Source organism: Phaenicophaeus curvirostris, chromosome 5, assembly GCF_032191515.1.
Source record: "Phaenicophaeus curvirostris isolate KB17595 chromosome 5, BPBGC_Pcur_1.0, whole genome shotgun sequence".
In the NCBI taxonomy this organism is placed as follows: Eukaryota; Metazoa; Chordata; class Aves; order Cuculiformes; family Cuculidae; genus Phaenicophaeus; species Phaenicophaeus curvirostris.
Window position 1 is genome coordinate 49,708,993 of NC_091396.1, and position 18,968 is coordinate 49,727,960.

The window sequence follows — 18,968 nt, forward strand, 5'->3', positions numbered from 1 at the left end:
CAGTTATGTCTTGCTTTTGGATGTATTAGCTCCAAAATACTTGTACAAACACTCATTTTTGCTGTTCTAATATTTTTCTTATCTTGTTTCTTTTTTTTTTCTTTTGTGCTTTGCTGAAGTTAAATAAGGACAAAGAAAGACAAGTTAATGACAAAAAGGACTTTGTATTACAAAATCATTCTCTTTATTTTCTTCTAACCAAAAAAATCTTGATTGACCAAAGCATAGCAGTAAATGAGCTATAATATTATTATTTGGTAAAATATTTTTTCCCCTTTTTAATGTTATTTGTGATACAGTAGGAAGTCTTCCCTCACACAGATTTTGCCCTTGTGCCATACACTTGGGTATATAAGTGTGTGCCTCAGTCTTGGGCCTATTTTGCAGCCTAGTGAGAGTGTATTGTTCCTTTCTGCCTTATAAACAAAGAATGCATTCTCAGCATTTCTCCTATGTATTTCAATATAATTTCTGCTTCAGGTTTATACAGTTGTAACTGTTCCAATAAATTTCCTTTACAGTTGTACAAAAATTCTCATTGAATAATTCATTCAATCTGTTTAATCATGGAGTCTGTCACCAAATAGCCAGAGGCACATCAAAACATTTTTGAATGTGCTCCTTATTTGAATCAATATAACAAATATCTTTAAGTTTGTTTGGTTGGGTTTTTTTAAGGTACAGATTGAAAGTAAGTGTTTTATTGTGAATGGTCAGTTAATCACCCGGAATAGTTTATGAACGACTGACGAAACAAAACTACTTCTAGAAAAATTACTAAGGCATTTGTCAATCTATAATGCTATGTGAAGCACCCATTATCATAGTATTTGAAAATGCACATATTTAACTGGTTGAATCAATTACTGCCTCTACCATATATTCAGAAATTTTACTACTGATATCTTTACTCTTAGCTTGTGTTCTTTTCATCAGTAGATCTCACAGTATTCACAGGGAGGGTGGTGGGCTTTCTCCCATTTAATATCTTTGGAAACTGAAATGTTTGGTATTGACACAAATTGTTCAAAGACTTAGAGCTCCTTCTCCATTCTTATCCTGATGATACAGTTTCTTCCTTTTCACCAATCTACAGAAGTTTCCTACTAAATCAAACCATGTATGCCTCAGCATCTTTCTTTAAGCTTTCCTACGGCCATGAAATAATTTTTTGCAGAAATGCAATACTGCATGTACACCTGCAGATTTGTCTTTCCTTTGAAGAAACCATTCATTGGAAGAGACAGAGAGCAGGTGCACATGTAAATTTCTCCTTTGGTCGTGCAATGGACAGTTATTAGATGTTGTACTTCTATCTCAAACCTTTCTCTTCTGTCTTAGAGACCTTTAAGATATAACTCAATCCGTTAGTTTGCTAATTATGATTTCCATTGCTCTTAAAATTTGTTAGTGTAATTCATTACATACATAGTCAGCTGAAGAGTAGGAAGAGTCCAGTGATTAGGTTGCTAAGGTGAGGAAATATAGAGTTGGGCCCAGGTTGCTGGCCAGATAAAGGGTCCATATTTAGCTACTGATACTGGAGTCCATGATAACTATCTCATACAAATTGAATGTCAAGTTTAACCATATGTAAGTAAATAAGCAGTGAAACCACACTGTGTTTTGGTTGTGTTTACTTATTCATTAGCTTCTCTTTGGATTGCTTCACATATTCTTATCCTAGCACAGAGACCATTTCAGACGCATTTAATCCCTTGAGTTTAGCATTTACTCAGGTACAGAACAAGAGAGCTATATCAGCTTTGCATACCCACAATCAAGCTCAGAATTCATTCTGCAAGGAGCTCTTCTAGTTTGGTTTAACAGAAACAGATTAACAGATCATTCTGGGGTTTTCTTTCTGTACACCCACCTGTCCTTTCTTCCACTGTGTAGCTGAATCATTTGTTTGCATATTTCAGCTGTGGACTAGCAGACTTTTAATCTAGGTATTAAATTCATCACTCATTCAATTCTTACTACATATCTTAACCATATTTTTCTGATACACTAGCACTTCATTATGTTGTTTCGGTCTCCGCCCCCACACCTGACCCAGACCAGTAAATTTCAGCAGTTCACCCTGTATGCAATGGAGGGTTCATTTGTCATCTATTTGTTCATCCATCTTCATTCATAGCCTAAAATAGAAACATTAAGTAGTCGCATTGTGATGTGCTCCCTATGGAGGAACACCCTCCTAATGATAGAACTGACGCTGACTGAGGAAAAGGAACTTTCCCCCCAGTACATTGATTCCAGTATTGTCTGGGGAAAAAAAGAGTGCATCTAAATGCATTGTGTGCTGTTCTACCACCGAGTAGAGTTGGGTCCATTCATTTTTATTCAAAATGATATCAAGTCACAGGATTAAAATCACCAGGCCACTCTGAGAGATGAGTGGGTGATTACATCCTTATTTCCTCTGTAAAACACTGAATTTTAATGAAAAGGAAAAATAACCTAAAAAAAATGGAAAAAGAAGCAAAAAATGAGTCATGATACCTAAATCTGAAGATATACTCTCAGCATGACTCTGCTCCTGCTTAACATTACCAGTTTGCTCCTTTACTTCCTCTTTGTATAGTTCCATAAGGGCTTGCCTTTAATGACTTTTGAACTATCTGCTTTGTAAAAGTCACTATTACAGGTGCTCTTCATGCTCCAGTGCAACAAGCCTACAACTTTTAATATTTATATCAGGAAGAATGGATGAGCATAGCTATCTTTTGCCCTTTCATTTCAGCATACCTGATTGTTCTGTGAAAGACTCTTTCAAAATGACCTGAAAGGCAAACTGTGGGACAAGTTCAAATGTGAGAAGAGAAGAAAATAAAATCTTTTCCACAAAAATAAGCCACCTTGAAAACTAATAATTTATGAAGTGCATAGGAAAAAAAAAGGAAGAATCACTCTCAGATTACTTATATAATCCTGGATACATATTTTCCCTGATGCGTAATGGATATTGTCATTTAATCCAAGAAGATGGCCAAATGACCGCATATATTCTAAGTTGTGGGACCTTTCTAATGTTTGAACTACAGGTTTCAGAATCTTGTCTAGTCCTTCTAGTGAGAAAGCAGTCTCAGAAAAATAACTGGAATACATCTTCTAGCATTTATGCATCTATGTTGTCAAGTATTGCAGTTTATAGATGTTAAAATTCTTATCAACCATTAATTCATTAGCTTTATCATATAGTTTTTCTCATCTCATTTGTATAACCTCCATGGTGTGAATGCCAATAGGATTTGATTAGACACTGAGGCAGAGCTATGACACTCTAAGAGTTTCAGCATAAAACCACTATATATACCTATAAAAGTGTTAAATAAAATCAACGCACTGTGCTGAGAGGTCCCAATGTAATAAGAACTGGGAAAAAGCTGTTAGCCTTCCTTTTGAAGTCATCACTACTGATTCTGTGATTTGGAGGAGACAAATGCTTTACATAATCGGAAAGGCAAAGGTCCAGGAAACACAGCTCCCTGCATCTTCTGAAACCTGAATCCCTCATTAGGAATACAACAAGCCTGTAACTGCCAGGTATAATGGAGGATGCACTAGCATTCAAGCAACCAGTCTCCTCAGAGTGATAGTATAAAGCAGCTAGCTTTGCATTTCTTTTTTTCTTTTTTTTTCCCTTCCATTTTCCAAAATGTTTTGGATCAGCTCTTTTCTTCCCAAACTCAAACAGTTTAATGAGGATATGCTGGCAGGTGTCTCTAATTATAATCAGACTGCGTTTAACAACCTGTACCAATGTCATCTGAAGCATTTATGTTTTCCAGGGAAAGTTTAAAGAGCTTGTGAAGATGTCAAAGATATGTATTTAAGATTTACATAGCAAACACCAGTTTACATATGAATTCACTCATATTAATTACCATTACCAATTCAAAGATGCCCTTCTGTATTTGTGAACTCAAAGCTGTTGTCTGGAAAGTTATATAATGAAAACTATTACACTAAAACCCCTTCCTATTTTTTATTTTAAAATGAAACTATATTAAACCATTTTGTATTTAGCTCTATATTCAGCTACCTACTGCACAAGAATATATATTTTTAGTCATATAATCTTTAAATAATTTTGGCATATAGTTTTTAGGTTTTGTGTATATACAATCCTTGTTACCCTCCAGGTAATTAACATGTATTAACCAATTGCAGATCTCAGATCTCTTCTGTAATAATGAAAAGGATATTTTGCACATTTTATGAAACAAATTAATGAAGAGTACCAGTGGTAGTTTCAGTAACTTGTGCACAGCAAAGCACAGACTTTCCTACATCCTAAATCAGAAGAGTGAGCATCTTTGTTGCTAATACAGACCAGCAGCAGCAAACATTTCCTTGCTTTACTTGGGTGTGAACTTTGTGAGTCAACCTGCCCAGCAGACTGAACCCCCTCTCCTGATGTAGTATAGTTTAAACAATACTCCTAATCCAGGACTGAATCTACCATTGAATGGCAGCCTTGCTTCTGCTGAAACATTCCAGACCCTGGAAAGGGGACCTGGATATACATCCTTACTAAAAACATAAACTCAAAACCACTAACTAAATAAACAGTTAAGAAAAATTAATTTACAATGGATTAAATCTCAGGGACAAACTCCCATTGTTTTCAACAGAGACAGATTTAATACAATTTTAAGTTTATTTTTAGGTTTCCCTAAACACCAGCTTTTTGTACAGTATTACATCCCATCATATATTATAATATTATTCCACCCATTGCAGAACCCTCCTGTAGTTAGAGCCTGTCTGTAGGCTTTAGATTAAAGGGCTGTCTAGATCATAACTGAACAGCGATGGGAAGTTTTTTTCGCTGCTTTTTTCTTCTCTTTTTCTTTCTAAATATCCCATTATAGTGTTGCTATAATGAGGCAATTCAGAGCTAATACACAATTCTGAGACTGCTGTTTTATTTTAACCTAAATAACAGGAGGAGATGGGAAAGGAAATGCACTGTGATTAGAATGACAGCTTTCATGGACTATGAGCAGAATCTGAAAAAGAAAAAGTTGTTTTATCAATAAACTTAATTCAGTTGTACGAACCAGAAGTTGGTCTGAAACTCAGAGAATAAGTTTCTTGGAGTTTGACCTGCACAGATTAAGGAATAACAGCACATTCAACAAATGCCGTGCAATAGGCTTATTATATTACTAAGAGGAATTAGCGGCTAGACAAAGAGCCTGGGAAAAAAAAGCCATGTTATCAGCATGTTTGGAAACTATTCAGGAGTCAGGTCAGCTAGAAAAGACAGTAGGGCACATTTAATGAACTGTGGAACACTCAGCTGAGTTCATGCTTCCTGAGTCTGTAAGTATTCAAAAAAGGTTCATCATACCAATGTTCTTGATGAACTAAACTAAGTGAAATAATGTGATCTTACTTTAACAATCACATTTTTTTGTTTAACACAGAACTTCAGAAAACTGGGAACTGTCTATGCGTGACTTTCCTTTTCCCTAATCTTTTAAAGAAACAGGCTTTTGATTATACTTAACAGTAATTATGTGTCCATAATAAACCAAAGTAAGGACATTTAAATTTTTTAATTGCAAAACTTGTTGTATTCCAAAGTCTAACTTGAATATTTAAAAAAAAATCACAGTTCTCTGTAAATAGTACTTTCAGAAAAGTTTAAACTCACAGTTTTTTGTAGGCAAAATCCTGCATCAGTACAGATCCTGGTGGGTTCCTGAATAGATTAAGGTGATAGTAAAATTCAGGTTGGAAGGAACCTCAGAAGGTCTCTAATCCAACTTATTTCAAGCAGGGTCAGCTATAAGACCAGATCAGGTTGTTCAGGGCTTCCTCCAGTCTGGTCTTGAAAACCTCTAAGGACAGAGAACGCACAAACTCTCTGGGCAGCCTGCACTATTGCTTGGCTATATTAGTGTTGAAAAAGTTTCCCTTATACACAGTGTGAAGGTCATTAATATCAACTTATGCCTGTTTTCTTTTGTCCTTCCTCCACCCACCCCAATGAGCAGCATGGTTTCCTCTTCACAGTAACCTCTTCCTAGAGGTTACTGGTTAGGGTGTCTCCTGGTAGGTCTTCTTGAATCCATATCCTCTACTGGCTGAATGAACTCTGGTGCCTCCTCTTCACAGGCCAAGTACTCCAGACTTTGGTTATATTTGTGCCCTTCAAGTCAACATGATCCACTTTATCAAGCATGCCTTGTTTTGGAAGGGCAAGAACTGCATACATGCAATATGAATACTGCTGAGCAGGTGAGGATAATCACATCACTTGACCTATTATGACCCTGTTAATACAGCCTAAGGTCTTTCTTTGATGTCACGGCTCGTTGCTAGCTCACATTCAGCTCACTGTGAACCAGGACCCTAAAGGTCTTTTCAGGACTGGCCAAAATGGCTGCAAGGCTTCCCTACTTTTGATGTGCATGACTTTGTGCATGACTCATGTTAAATTTGTGCATGACTCATTTGCATATCCTTGTTGAATTTCATAAGTTTCCTGTTGACCCCATTCACCCAACCTGCCTAAGTTTCTCCAGATGGCAGCCTCATCCTCGAATGTATTGCCTGCCCCTAATTTGGTGCTGTTAGAAAAATTTATGAATGAATATCACTGATATAGGTGTTATGGAATGTAACTAATTAAATCTCTAAGGCAAATCATCCAAACACCTTTTTACTCAGCTAGTTGTCTACTTGCCCAAATCATAGGATCCTAGTTTGGCTGCAAGAATATTGAGGGAGACAATATCAAATTTCACAAGGATATTTGATAGCTATGTATATTAGATAATTCTTGCTGTATTCTTCTTTCCCTTTCCATTTCTCTTCTTTCCTATAGCATTTCATTAGCAAACAGGAAAATATTTTATTGAAGTTATAGCAAAAATAAAAAGCCAAGTCTGCAGATATTCGTATTTAATTATGGCTACATGCAATTAAGTATGGCAATCTGGTGATAAAACCTTAAGTAATGACTCATAAAGATATAAAAATGGAGGTGTTTAATCAGTTTGCAGCCTTCCACAGAAGCTGGCGTAGCTCAGGTGCTAATGAGACATCTGTTGCTTAGGACACCAGAGAAAGAATGCGATTTACTTCAGGAAAAAAAAAAAATCAGTATGTTATACAAGACAGAAATATTGACCCAGAATTCAAGCCTTAATCTTAAATTTTGATAAGATTTAACACTAGTAATGTTCAACAATGTACTTATGTTTACATCTGTGGTTTGCTCTAGAGACCTGTAACCCAACAATAATTATGTCAAATACAATGTTTAACAGTGTTTTCTTGCTCAAGAGTATTTATCCAGTTGTTCTTGTGAATCTAAGAATCCTCTGTCTCTGGTAAGGAGAACCTAGCTGCCTCCTAAGTACTCTGAGATTGTTCAAAGGAGGATCAGTTCCCCAGAATAGATAAGAAAATCCTGAAAGTTAAAATAGGAACATGTTCTCATCTGCCACTTGTGATAATGAGTCGTATTAGTGTGGAAGATGTAAGGGAGTTCAGAGAAGCCCTGTTTTGGCCCTGAACCTCTAACTGCTACATAACAAGCAAAAGACAAGGGAAAAAAAAAAGAATTTTATACTGTCTCTGAAGCTGATCCAGTATATTTGTCTGAAATATTGTCTCAAAAGTCATAGGATTACATCACCTCAAATGGAATTTTTGTGTACTTCGAAAGTTTAATTTAAATCCTCCACATCAAACAAAACAAAATTCCTATTAAAATGAAAGAGACTGTCACCTACTATAAGTCTTCCAAAAGACACTGACTGATATTGGCATGCTTCTTTCCATTTTTATGTAACGCTAGAATCTAATGAGGATATTTGATCTAAGTTTTGTCTCTCTCTTCTGCTTTTCCCCACCAGCATGATCCCATGGAAAGCCTTCAAGAAGGAGAAAAAGGGCCATATACGTTGTTGTGAGTAAATACAGAAAGGGAAAAAAAGAAACTTGGACTTGTAGAGAATTGCCTGCCTTTCTGGTAGGACCTTAGTGTGTGGTAATTGGCTTTTTGGTTCAGTCTTCCTACACACAACACAGCACTTATCTTGGCTTAAAACATGTCCTTCACTTTTAAATTTAAATATTTCATGCCTTCCTAATGGAGCCAAACCTCCACAAAATAAGCCAGAACTTCTCTTGAAATGGACATTACCCATACCCTCCAGGTGTAGCAGGGTTAAGACTGAACATTTCTGCGCATCCCCTATTTTGTACCACGTACCAGGCATTGTTTTGTTCTCATGTGGCATCTTCTTTTCCTTTCTGGATTTAGGTTGAATATTTCTTTTTATTTTGGTTTGTTTTTTTTTTTTTAATGAGTTGTAAATGAAAACCATTGTTTAGCAATGTAGTTCTAATATGATTAAGTTCCCCTTCTTCCAGGATTTTGCTTCAAACTCTTAAGTAGTTAATCAATGGGTGTTTTGACTACTTTACATTAGAACTGTAGGACAGAGATTTGATTTATAATTTAAATTGGCATCTGAATTGGTATCCTTCCTCTGAACTGTGAAAGACAATCATCTTTCTTAATGATCATTACACCAAGAAATGGTAACATGCCATCCTTTCACATCTCCCTTGTGAATTTGTTAGATTTATTCCTCTCTTTCTTTAGCAATACTAATATGTCATTTACATATTTATACAAAACTGGTGGTTTACAGTTTGCTAATGTTAAGGCCTTTTCTTCCATTTATTCCATAATGATGCCTATTAAATTTACGAATGAATTGCTCTCTTCTATTAATAAATTAAAGAGAGTGATAGTTCACTATTTCTGTGATCAAGTTTCAGAGTTTGCTAATGAAAGTTTATTTTGAGGCATATGTAAACAGACAGTTAATGTTGCTACTTCACATATTATTTGTATTAAAGGTGATTAGTTTGTTTTTAAAATCTATCGCGGTTTCACAATGATGTGATACATTTAGGACAAAATATTTAGGATATAAATGGGATTATTTTTTTATTCTCAGTTCTTCTAGCTGTAAGGATTCCTAGTAACAACACCACTGCTAATACTGTGCTCAGATCAGACTCTGACCATGAGCTTTTTAGAAGAGGTAACTTAAGTGCTGATGGAATGTGTCAGAATGGAAGAGGATGGTAACTGCAACATGTCCAATGCCAGAAATGGTACAAGAGAAATTTCCATTATGGGCTCCTCCTCCCCTCAGTATAGCTTTATCCGATCTGATGTCAGGGTCAATTCAATCCTGTGAAATAGCATGCTCACAGCAGAGATTATTACTTAGAGTATAGCCTGTTAATGGAAACTGAGTAGGCTTTCCTAGTCTCATTGTTGATGGTATGGGGATAAAAAAACCTAATTAGAACTATGATAAGAGTAGCAGCCTTCGTACCTGGCTGTCTTTTAGAAATCTGGTTACTTAGTACACATATCCAGCTGGAGGTTGGTCACAAGTGGTATTCCCCAGTGCTCAGTTTTGGGTCCAGTCCTGATCAATGTCTTTATCAAAAAACCTGCATGAGGGGATTTAATGTACCCTTAGTAAGTTTGTGGATGACATTAAATTGGGAAGATGTGTCAATCTGCTGGAGGGTAGGGAGGCTCTACAGAGGGATCTGAACAGGCTGTATTGATGGACTGAGGCCAATGGGATGAGATTTAACAAGGCCAAGTGCAGAGTCTTCCTCTTCGGACACAAAAAGCCTGTGCAGTGTTACATGCTTGGGGAAGAGTGGCTTGAAAACTGCCTGGCAAAGAAAGACCTGGGAGTGTTGGTCGATAGTTGACTGAACATGAGTCAACAGTGTGCTCAGGTGGCCAAGAAGGTCAACATCAACTTGTATCAGAAATAGTGTGGCCAGCAGGAACAAGGAAGTGATTCTCCCCCTCTACTCTGCACTGGTGAGGCCACACCTCCAGTACTATATTCAGTTTGGGGCCCCTCACTATAAGAAAGACGTTCAGGTCCTGGAGGACATCCAGAGAAGAGAGACAAACTTGGTGAAGGGGCTGGAAAGCAAGTCTTACTGGGAACTAGAGCTGTTTATCCTGGAGAAGAGTAATCTGAGTGGAGACCTTATCGCCCTCTACAACTGCCTAAAAGGAGGTTGCAGAGATGTGGGTGTTATTCTCTCAAGTGATAGGTGGTAAGACAAGAGGGAATGGCATCAAGGTGCATCAGGGGAAGTTTAGACTGGGTATTAGGAAAAAAGCCTTCACAGAAAGGGTTATTGGGCACTGGAACAAGATGCCCAGAGAGGTGGTTGAGTCACCATCCCTGGAGGTGCTTGCGGTCATGATTTAGTAGTGGACTGGTATGGTTAGAGTTGATGATCTCTGAGATCTTTTCCAGCCTAATGATTCTATGACACTACATATAAAAGAATTTCTGAATAATCCCTGCTAATGAGGAACCTGCCCTTACACATTCCTCCTCCTTCCTGTAGGGCTATCTGGATGTAGACACTCACATATGTCTCTGTATTTTGTTACACCGAATCATCCCAAAAATCTGTAAGTTGAGAGTCAAAACAAGGCAAAGATAGTGAAAAGTAATGGAAGAAATAAGATAATATTAATAAAAATTAAAATATACCATACCTTTCTAAGGTTCCTTTTTTTTATGCCCAGGAAGCAAAATTTTAAAAATGATTAATTTATCAGAATGTCAGGCTTTATTACTGTAGACTATTATGACTAATTTTATCAAAACAAGACTTGTTCTTCCTTAGGAGACAGTTTAACTTAACCCTCAAAGAACTAAAGTATTGATATTTTGTAAGTTAACCTGAAGATGTTAAGGACATTAAGGTGATTAAGGAACTAGAGCATCCTGATCCAATATCAGGAGAGTCTGAGAGAATTGGGACTCTTTAGCCTAAAGAAGGGAAGCCTTGAGGGGAGTCAAATGTGTACAAATACCTGAAAAGAGGGTGCCAAGATCATGAGGCTAGCCTTTTTTCAGTGGAACCCAGTGACACAGCAAGAGGAAGCAGACACAAAATGAAACATGAGGGGCTCTGTCTGACCATAAGAAGCACTGGCAGAGGTTGCCTAGAGAGACTGTGGAGCCTTTCTCCTTGGAGATATTCATAAGCGCTCTGGACACAGTCCCTTCTGTGATTCGGTTAATTGTGGTGGGCTTTGGTTTTGATTTTCCCTTTCAGGCTTCTGTAAGATGGGAAGTAATTTATTCATAAAGAAACACAAACAGAGGATTTAGAATCTCCCTGTATTAGAGAAAGCATAACATGGAAATCACAAGTGCATTTTTTCATAATAAAGGTGACACAAATCCAAGATGGAATTAATGTCCAGCAACAGAGAGAAAAAGTCCCTCTCCCCAAGCATTCTGCTAGACAATAGACATCAAGAACATCAGTGTGGGGAAAACCAGTCAAGACTTCCTACTCTGAAGTTTTCAAAATACTGACTTTTTCCCCAGTGAAATGAACATTCTGTTCATGAGTTTGGTCTTTAGGAGGTTTCAGGCTGACCTCCATACAGAATGAGAAAATTTTGGTAAAATTAAACTTTTTAGTCATCTGAGAAAATTCTGAACATGGCAATATTTTGTGAATCTAATAAGCATCAGATACTGTCCCAAAGGAAAACTAATGAGATCCCAAAGAGCAGCTAGTGGGAATGGGCAAAATATAAGAAATAGTCCCTGAAATTTCTGAAACAGATCATTACCTTTAAGTTTTGAATAAAGTTATCAGTTTCTGCATCTGCTTTTCCTACAAAGAATGTTAAAATACTTTCAGCAAATATTTTTTGTGCTTCAGAAGTTCTATAACCAAGTGATGGCTTCTTTACGTACATGAGGTTTAACAAGGCCAGCTGCCGGATCCTGCACTTGGGGCACAACAACCTTATGTAGTGCTACAGACTAGGAGAAGTCTGTCTAGAAAGCTGCCTGGAGGAGAGGGACCTGGGGGTGTTGGTTGACAGCCGACTGAATATGAGCCAGCAGTGTGCCCAGGTGGCCAAGAAGGCCAATGGCATCTTGGCTTCTATCAGAAACGGCATGACCAGCAGGTCAGGGAGGTTATTCTCCCTCTGTACTCGGCACTGCTGAGACCTCTCCTCGAATACTGTGTTCAGTTCTGGGCCCCTCACCACAAGAAGGGTGTTGAGGCTCTGGAGAGAGTCCAGAGAAGAGCAACAAAGCTGGTGAGGGGGCTGGAGAACAGGCCTTATGAGGAACGGCTGAGAGAGCTGGGGTTGTTTAGCCTGGAGAAGAGGAGGCTGAGGGGAGACCTCATTGCTCTCTACAACTACCTGAAAGGAGGTTGTAGAGAGGAGGGTGCTGGCCTCTTCTCCATGTGACAGGGGACAGGACAAAAGGGAATGGCCTCAAGCTCCATCAGGGGAGGTTTAGCCTGAACATTAGGAAAAAAATTTTCACAGAAAGGGTCATTGGGCACTGGAACAGGCTGCCCAGGGAGGTGGTTGAGTCCCCTTCCCTGGAGGTGTTTAAGGCACGGGTGGACGAGGTGCTAAGGGGCATGGTTTAGTGTTTGATAGGAATGGTTGGACTCAATGATCCAGTGGGCCTCTTCCAACCTGGTATGATATGATTCTATGATATGATATGAAAACTGTCTTCAAAATACGTTGGCAGAAATGTTACAAAAAATGAAATTAATTCCTTTTGTAATTGAAAATATTTCTCTCACTTTTTAAGCTCATCCAGTTAAACATAAAGAATATTTAAATTTTAAGACTTATTTGCTCTGTTTCAGTTTGCACTGTTCAAAACAGTAAAATTATTAAAGTAAGAGGTCATTCAATATGGCAGAAAACAAACTGATCTACTTGCTACAACTCAGAAGAGAAAGTCTGAAAGTCATTTGTCTAAACATAGAAAAAGATATAAAAGGCAAAAGGCAATATTTTTTTTACTCTGCCTTGGCTTTTCAAAGCTAATTTTCACAGACCAAACAATAACGCTTCCCAGGACTTCCCCAAGAAATGAAATATGACAGAATGCTTACTCTTGTTTCATCAAAGATAAAACCAGTAGGGTAAAGAAAAAGAGGTTTATGGGTTCTTTAAATACATGCATTACAAAAGATCATTTTTATGGTGCAGAGATTGGTACAAAACCTCAAGATAGGTAGGAGACCATACTGTGAAGAAATGTGGCCCTTTATCCAAGGGAATATACTTAAGAGTCAGAAATGTATTTCCAACGCTCTAAATTATACATCTAGTTCCTTAAAAGAGTCATTTTCTTTCATAGCCTTACCTCATTGAGTGCTGCACCTTTTAACTCAGCTTTTATTTTTACCTATCAAATTCAGTGTGTTGTGCTCAGCTATATCATTTTTGCCAGTTTAGACCTCTTCAGATAACCTCTCCAGTGGCCTAGAAAAATAATTTCAGGTTAGTACCACAACTGTCCACATGGAAACAGACGATTCTAACCTCAAAAGAGCTCAAATGAAATGAAATCAATTTAGTTTAAACGTCAAATTTACTAATTTCTTGTTGTCTTGATATCCACTGCAAACATGAAGTCCCTTCACTGCAATCTTGCCTCCCAAAAACTAAGACAAAGCAGATATCTACAATGATTTCTTAATAGTAGATAAATGTGCAAAGAAGATGAGGACTTTTAACAAGCTTATTCAATTACTGCTCTTTTCTAATCACATAGGTAGAAAAGGAACATCTAATGAATTCTGAATTTTCCTTCTTTTTTCTATTCAGAAGTACATCGCAGCATATTCTACATCCACTACAGAATATGTCCTGTGGTCACTGATAAACACTCTGGTTTAATTTTTTTTTCTCGTTCTTTCAGGGAATATAATATTTCAAGGAAAATGTCTCTTCTTTGTGAAGGTGCATGCTACACACTGCCAGACAGTACAGGAGTCTCATGCGTCAGCTATGTTCCTGGATATGATATGACTGTCTTCATTTACCACTTCCACAAGTGTAACATTCTTCAAATCACTTCCTACAGTCTCCCAGCACCTGAAATATCTGGCCATTGTAGTCCTGCCAGATCATGAAATTACAAAATTATGGATGCAAAGTTGTAAAGCGAGAAGTCATCTGCAGCTGAGAGTCATCAGATTGTTTTGTAAGATGCCATACATTTGCAAATGAAATTTGTGCAATTCTCACTCTGCAAGTGATCACAGCTGCATAAGTTCTACATCTCAGCCCTTGAACATTTCCCACGTGTGAGCAATTGGCTGTTTGAAAATTGGGTCCATTCCTTTCTTCCCTTCACAAATGATTGCTTTTAAGGCTTATTTTAGCACTGCACAACACAGCCACTCTTCAGGTGTTGGGGTAATAGAGAAGAGGCAGTGAGAAGAAAAGGGCAGGTTTAGTAGACACTCTAAAAGAAAGAGACATAGTACTTCAGGCGCAGCATGGAACAGCTGTGAAGACAGGCACAGATTTCTATAAAGAAAGCAAGAGCATGAGCTCCCTGCTGGGACAGCCTTGTGCATCTCCTTACAATGTGTGCACATCATGTGAAACAATGGTATCCATCCCCCAAGGAAAACACCTCTGCCTTAACACTGACTGCTGCAAGTCTGGCTTTTTTCCCCTGATGTTCACGCTTACACTTGTCAACAGTATGAAAGGACAGTATGAGGACTGTTTCTCAGTTGTTCCCTGAACTGAAAATTGTGTATGAAATGTCTGTTATGAGTGAATTAATGTTTACATGTGCTAGGAGATAAAACAAATAAACACTCAATCGAGTTTTCTTCTTAGGCATCACACTGATGACTGACATCATCAAGGTTAAAAGAAAAAAACTGAAGTTTTTCGAAATACTGTGAATCATGACATGCTCCAAACGAGGACTTTCATATTCCTTCACCAGACCTGCCTGGTGTTCTCACACAACCACTTCTATGAGTTATTTTCATATGTCTTAAAAAGTGACGTTGATATCCACTGATCAAAGCAGAGTGAAGCATGAAGAGACTCAGGTATGTGGGATCTTACCTTACAGTAAAAGCATTCATTAAACTAATCATTATCCTCTCCCAGTATGTCTTCAGGCAAATACTCTGATTTCTGTACACTTCCTATCAGTAAAACTCAGGATACTTGAGTCCTCCCTTGTTCTGTTTTATTTAGACTGCATATTCCTGACAGCAGTCATCGTGTCTTAACTAATTGCCTAAGATAACAGGGTACTGGTCTTTGTTCTAAACTAGACACTGCTTTCAAAAAATAAGGTATCATGTTATTAATAAATTTAATTCCTCTTTTAGACATTAACCTGACTTAAAATTGGTCTTCCAAACAGAAGCCTAGACGTGGTTATTCTGCTGTTCTGCAGGTTCTGGAGAGAGCTCAGCTTATTAGGACTGATTTACATACAGTCTGCATGACAAGCAGAAACAAAGATTCACATCCAAAAATTTCCAGGCTCTACCCAAACCTTATAATTCTATCAATTCAGTCTATGTTTCCACCAGGGTATTAGGACTTGGGTTGCTGAGAGATATCCCCCTGTTTAGCAAAGCAGCCAAAGCTAATTTTTAGGCTAATGAGGCCATATAACACAAATAGCTTTAAACTTTAATGTACAGATTCATTCATTCATTCTTATTAATATTCTGTACCGTTAAGTGTCTAAAATGAATGGTTATTTCTTGCATAATATTTATACTGAAATATATGCTATGAATTCGTAAATATAATTTCTTATAGAATTATGCTACATTGGACATTGCTAGCGTCAGGCTCTTTGATTTCAGTTTATTTTCATAAAATGATTTGATGGACTTCTCTTCTCAGATATATTTCTGCTGTAAGTTATAAGTTTGTTGTTAATAATACAGTATTAAATAATGTAAAAGACTTCAAAAATATTGATGGCTTTTCTGGAAATATCTATGATTAAAAACAGGTTCTAAGCTTTGTAAAAGCTTTTTTTATGCTTTTTAAATACAGTCTAGTAAATTAAATACAGGTATAAAATAAGCTGAAACAGTTGCCTTATTCCTAAAGTATAGCTTTTAAAAAGAAACCACATAGATATCACAAAATTTAAGGCATTTTTAAAAGCCATATGAAGTTCACAGATGTTGTGACATATGTGGAGGAGAGAATATCTCAACATTTTGAACCATTGACAAAGCAAGTCAATACATCTAGGTGAGAGTTTTGCCTTTGATACATCATGTTTTTAAACATGATACTGTTTGTGTTGCAAGCTGCAGATGGAGACAGAGGGATCAAAGCTGTTCAAAAACTGATCGTTATTTCCAGGTATTTCTCCTTTTCTTTTGCTGTTTGCTTAACCTGTGTATTAGCATTTCCTTTCTTAGTTTGTTGCTTTCTTATTCTGGGGCACAGGTTGTTTGCTACTAATGCAAATTTGTTTGCATTTGTTATTTATAAGTTTGTTTGTTTTAGAAGTTTTTACTTTCCCAAGGCATATTTCAAGTCTGAAGCTGAAGACAAGCATGGCTGTATCTAGTGCAACAGGCAAACATCATCTTAAAAAAAGAAAGGAAGGGCTCAAGAACAGCTGTAGCCTTCATACCTGTAATATAACCATAAAGCAACGTCTCAGACAGAGAAAAAAACCAACATGATTTGTGGGAAGGAAAGGGAAGCAGTGAAAAATGAAGAGCAGAAGGAAATGAGGCAAAGGAAAAAAATTCCAAGAGAGGAAACAATAAAGGGAAGAAACAGTCATTAGCAGCTCATCATAAAAGAGAAACAGAACTGCAACTTTGCATGAAGTTCTATGTTACTGTTTCCAAACTATTTATTAAATATTTTTCGTCTTAAAATAAATATAGTAGCCCCCTTCTCTTTTTTTTTTTCCAGTATAAGAAAAGAAACGTTTCACATGCAGGGTGAAAGCAATGAAAAATGAACACTGACATTTGTATGTCTTGATCATATTATTAGTTTGGGGGGAAAATCCCAGTCATCCACACCATTCAGACTCTTCCTCACATACTGATTGATTCTAGAAAGAGACAAGAGGTGCAGAGGAATACTGGCCAGGGCTCCCTGATCTCCTGGCAGATCTGTCCAGCCTCTGACATTCCCGTTAGATAAGCATAACCAGAAGCTATATAGGCCTGTTTAGACACCAGGTGAATTTCACACTAGGTGTAGTTACCACATCATAAGTAGAGAAGACAGTAACCTAATGAGAACTTTCAGCTTTCGAAAGACAGATAAACTAGATTCCGAGGAAAGCAGAAATGTGTTACAGGAAGATCTCATCAAATTCTACTTAATAAGTATTTAACATATTTAATAACACAGTCGAATAAATTAATTCTTACTGAAAATTTTAGCAGAAATTTCAGGACAGAAAAAAACTTGGAATTTCTCTGTTTTATTAATTGTGTGTAACTACTATAGTTGATCATCTTCCATCTGAAGTTATAGATTCTATGAACTCCCTTGTGTGTTCTTTGCCCCCTTACTCTGCTACCCAACCTTCTTTTGTGAAGTTTGAATGGAGATTAACAACCGAGAGCCAGGTGCCTGCAGGAATGTCATTTAGCTCTACGACCATGACCAACCTTGCCTTTCATCAGCCATCAATGGCCAAGCCACTATGGACACCACCGGGAAAAAAACTGCAGCTAGGTAGGGGAGAATGGTCATTGCGCTCCAAGAGGTGCTGTCATGCCCTATATCCACAAGCTACACATTTGTGTCTTGGCCTTCTTTTGACCTGCACAGTCAAAGAAGGTAGTTCAATTATCTGTGCAGCAATCCAGCAGCCAACAAAGTCACTCCCAGGGTGAAATTGAAAACCAAAATTTATTCAGGCTTCAACCAAAATAAACAGACCAAATAAGTCCCATGCGCTGCCAAGTTATGGGGGGGCAACTTTCCAAAGTTGCAGAAAACAGATTTCAGTCTCATCAGATTGCAATCTAATGCCTGGAACACAGACACAGTCACTCAGATTTGATCCAACCCACATCAATACCACTCAGGAAAATGCAGCCAGGTAAGTTATATATTCTTTCTGGCAGTGGTTCCAGTAGCAGCTTCTTCCAGGCTGCGTGGACCAGGCTGGTCCAGTTGGAGTGATGGGTGCCCATACTGTGCAGCTCCTTGCAAGTTCTTTTATAAGGTAAGTCAAGTCTGTGTCCCAGCAGCGCCTAGACAGAAGTTGCAAGGGGCGGGCAGCTATAGCATCTAAGTGAACTAGAAAAATATACATCCGCAAGTGAACCTCATAGTAAACATTAGGGTTGAAAGGACTTTGACTGTTTTTATTAACTGCAAAGATTATATCATGTAAATTTAAAGTTAACCTTTTTGAATTGTCTAAACCACAGTGGTCTGAAATACCAATAATATGGACTTCAAAAGCAAGGCCGAGCTAAAAAGGCAGCACATGTTCTTGTAATGGGGGTAACATTCAGGATCCATTGAATTTTTTAATGGAAGTTAGCCATAATTTCCTATAGTTTCAATATGTTTTCATGGTATTGGCTTTTGTCTAGCCCTATGCTTTAGGAAGCTTGCTATCCTTTTGTAACTCTCTTGAGACAATTAATTCAGCTGCAAGTATCGAATTCACAAAAAATATTTCTACCTCAACATTCTGAGAACAGTGACATAGTAAATAGAATTAGGAAAGAGATGGAAGAAGCTGGAATTACCGCCTGTCTTTATCCTTGGTTTATCACCCCATGTGCCCATTATTAGAATGAATATTTAATTACCAAAATTTGGCAGTATTGAATTTGGTAAACCAGCAACATCAATTTTTTTCCTCCAAGTACCTTGTTGTGAGTTATTGGTTTTCCTCTTTGCCAACATCACTGAGCAAAACGTTCTCCTCCCACTAGCCATTTCATAGAATCATTGAATCATAGAATCACTAAGTTGGAAAAGACCCATTGGATCATCAAGTCCAACCATTCCTATCAATCACTAAACCATGCCCCTCAGCACCTCATCCACCCATCCTTTAAACATCTCCATTTGATAACGTATT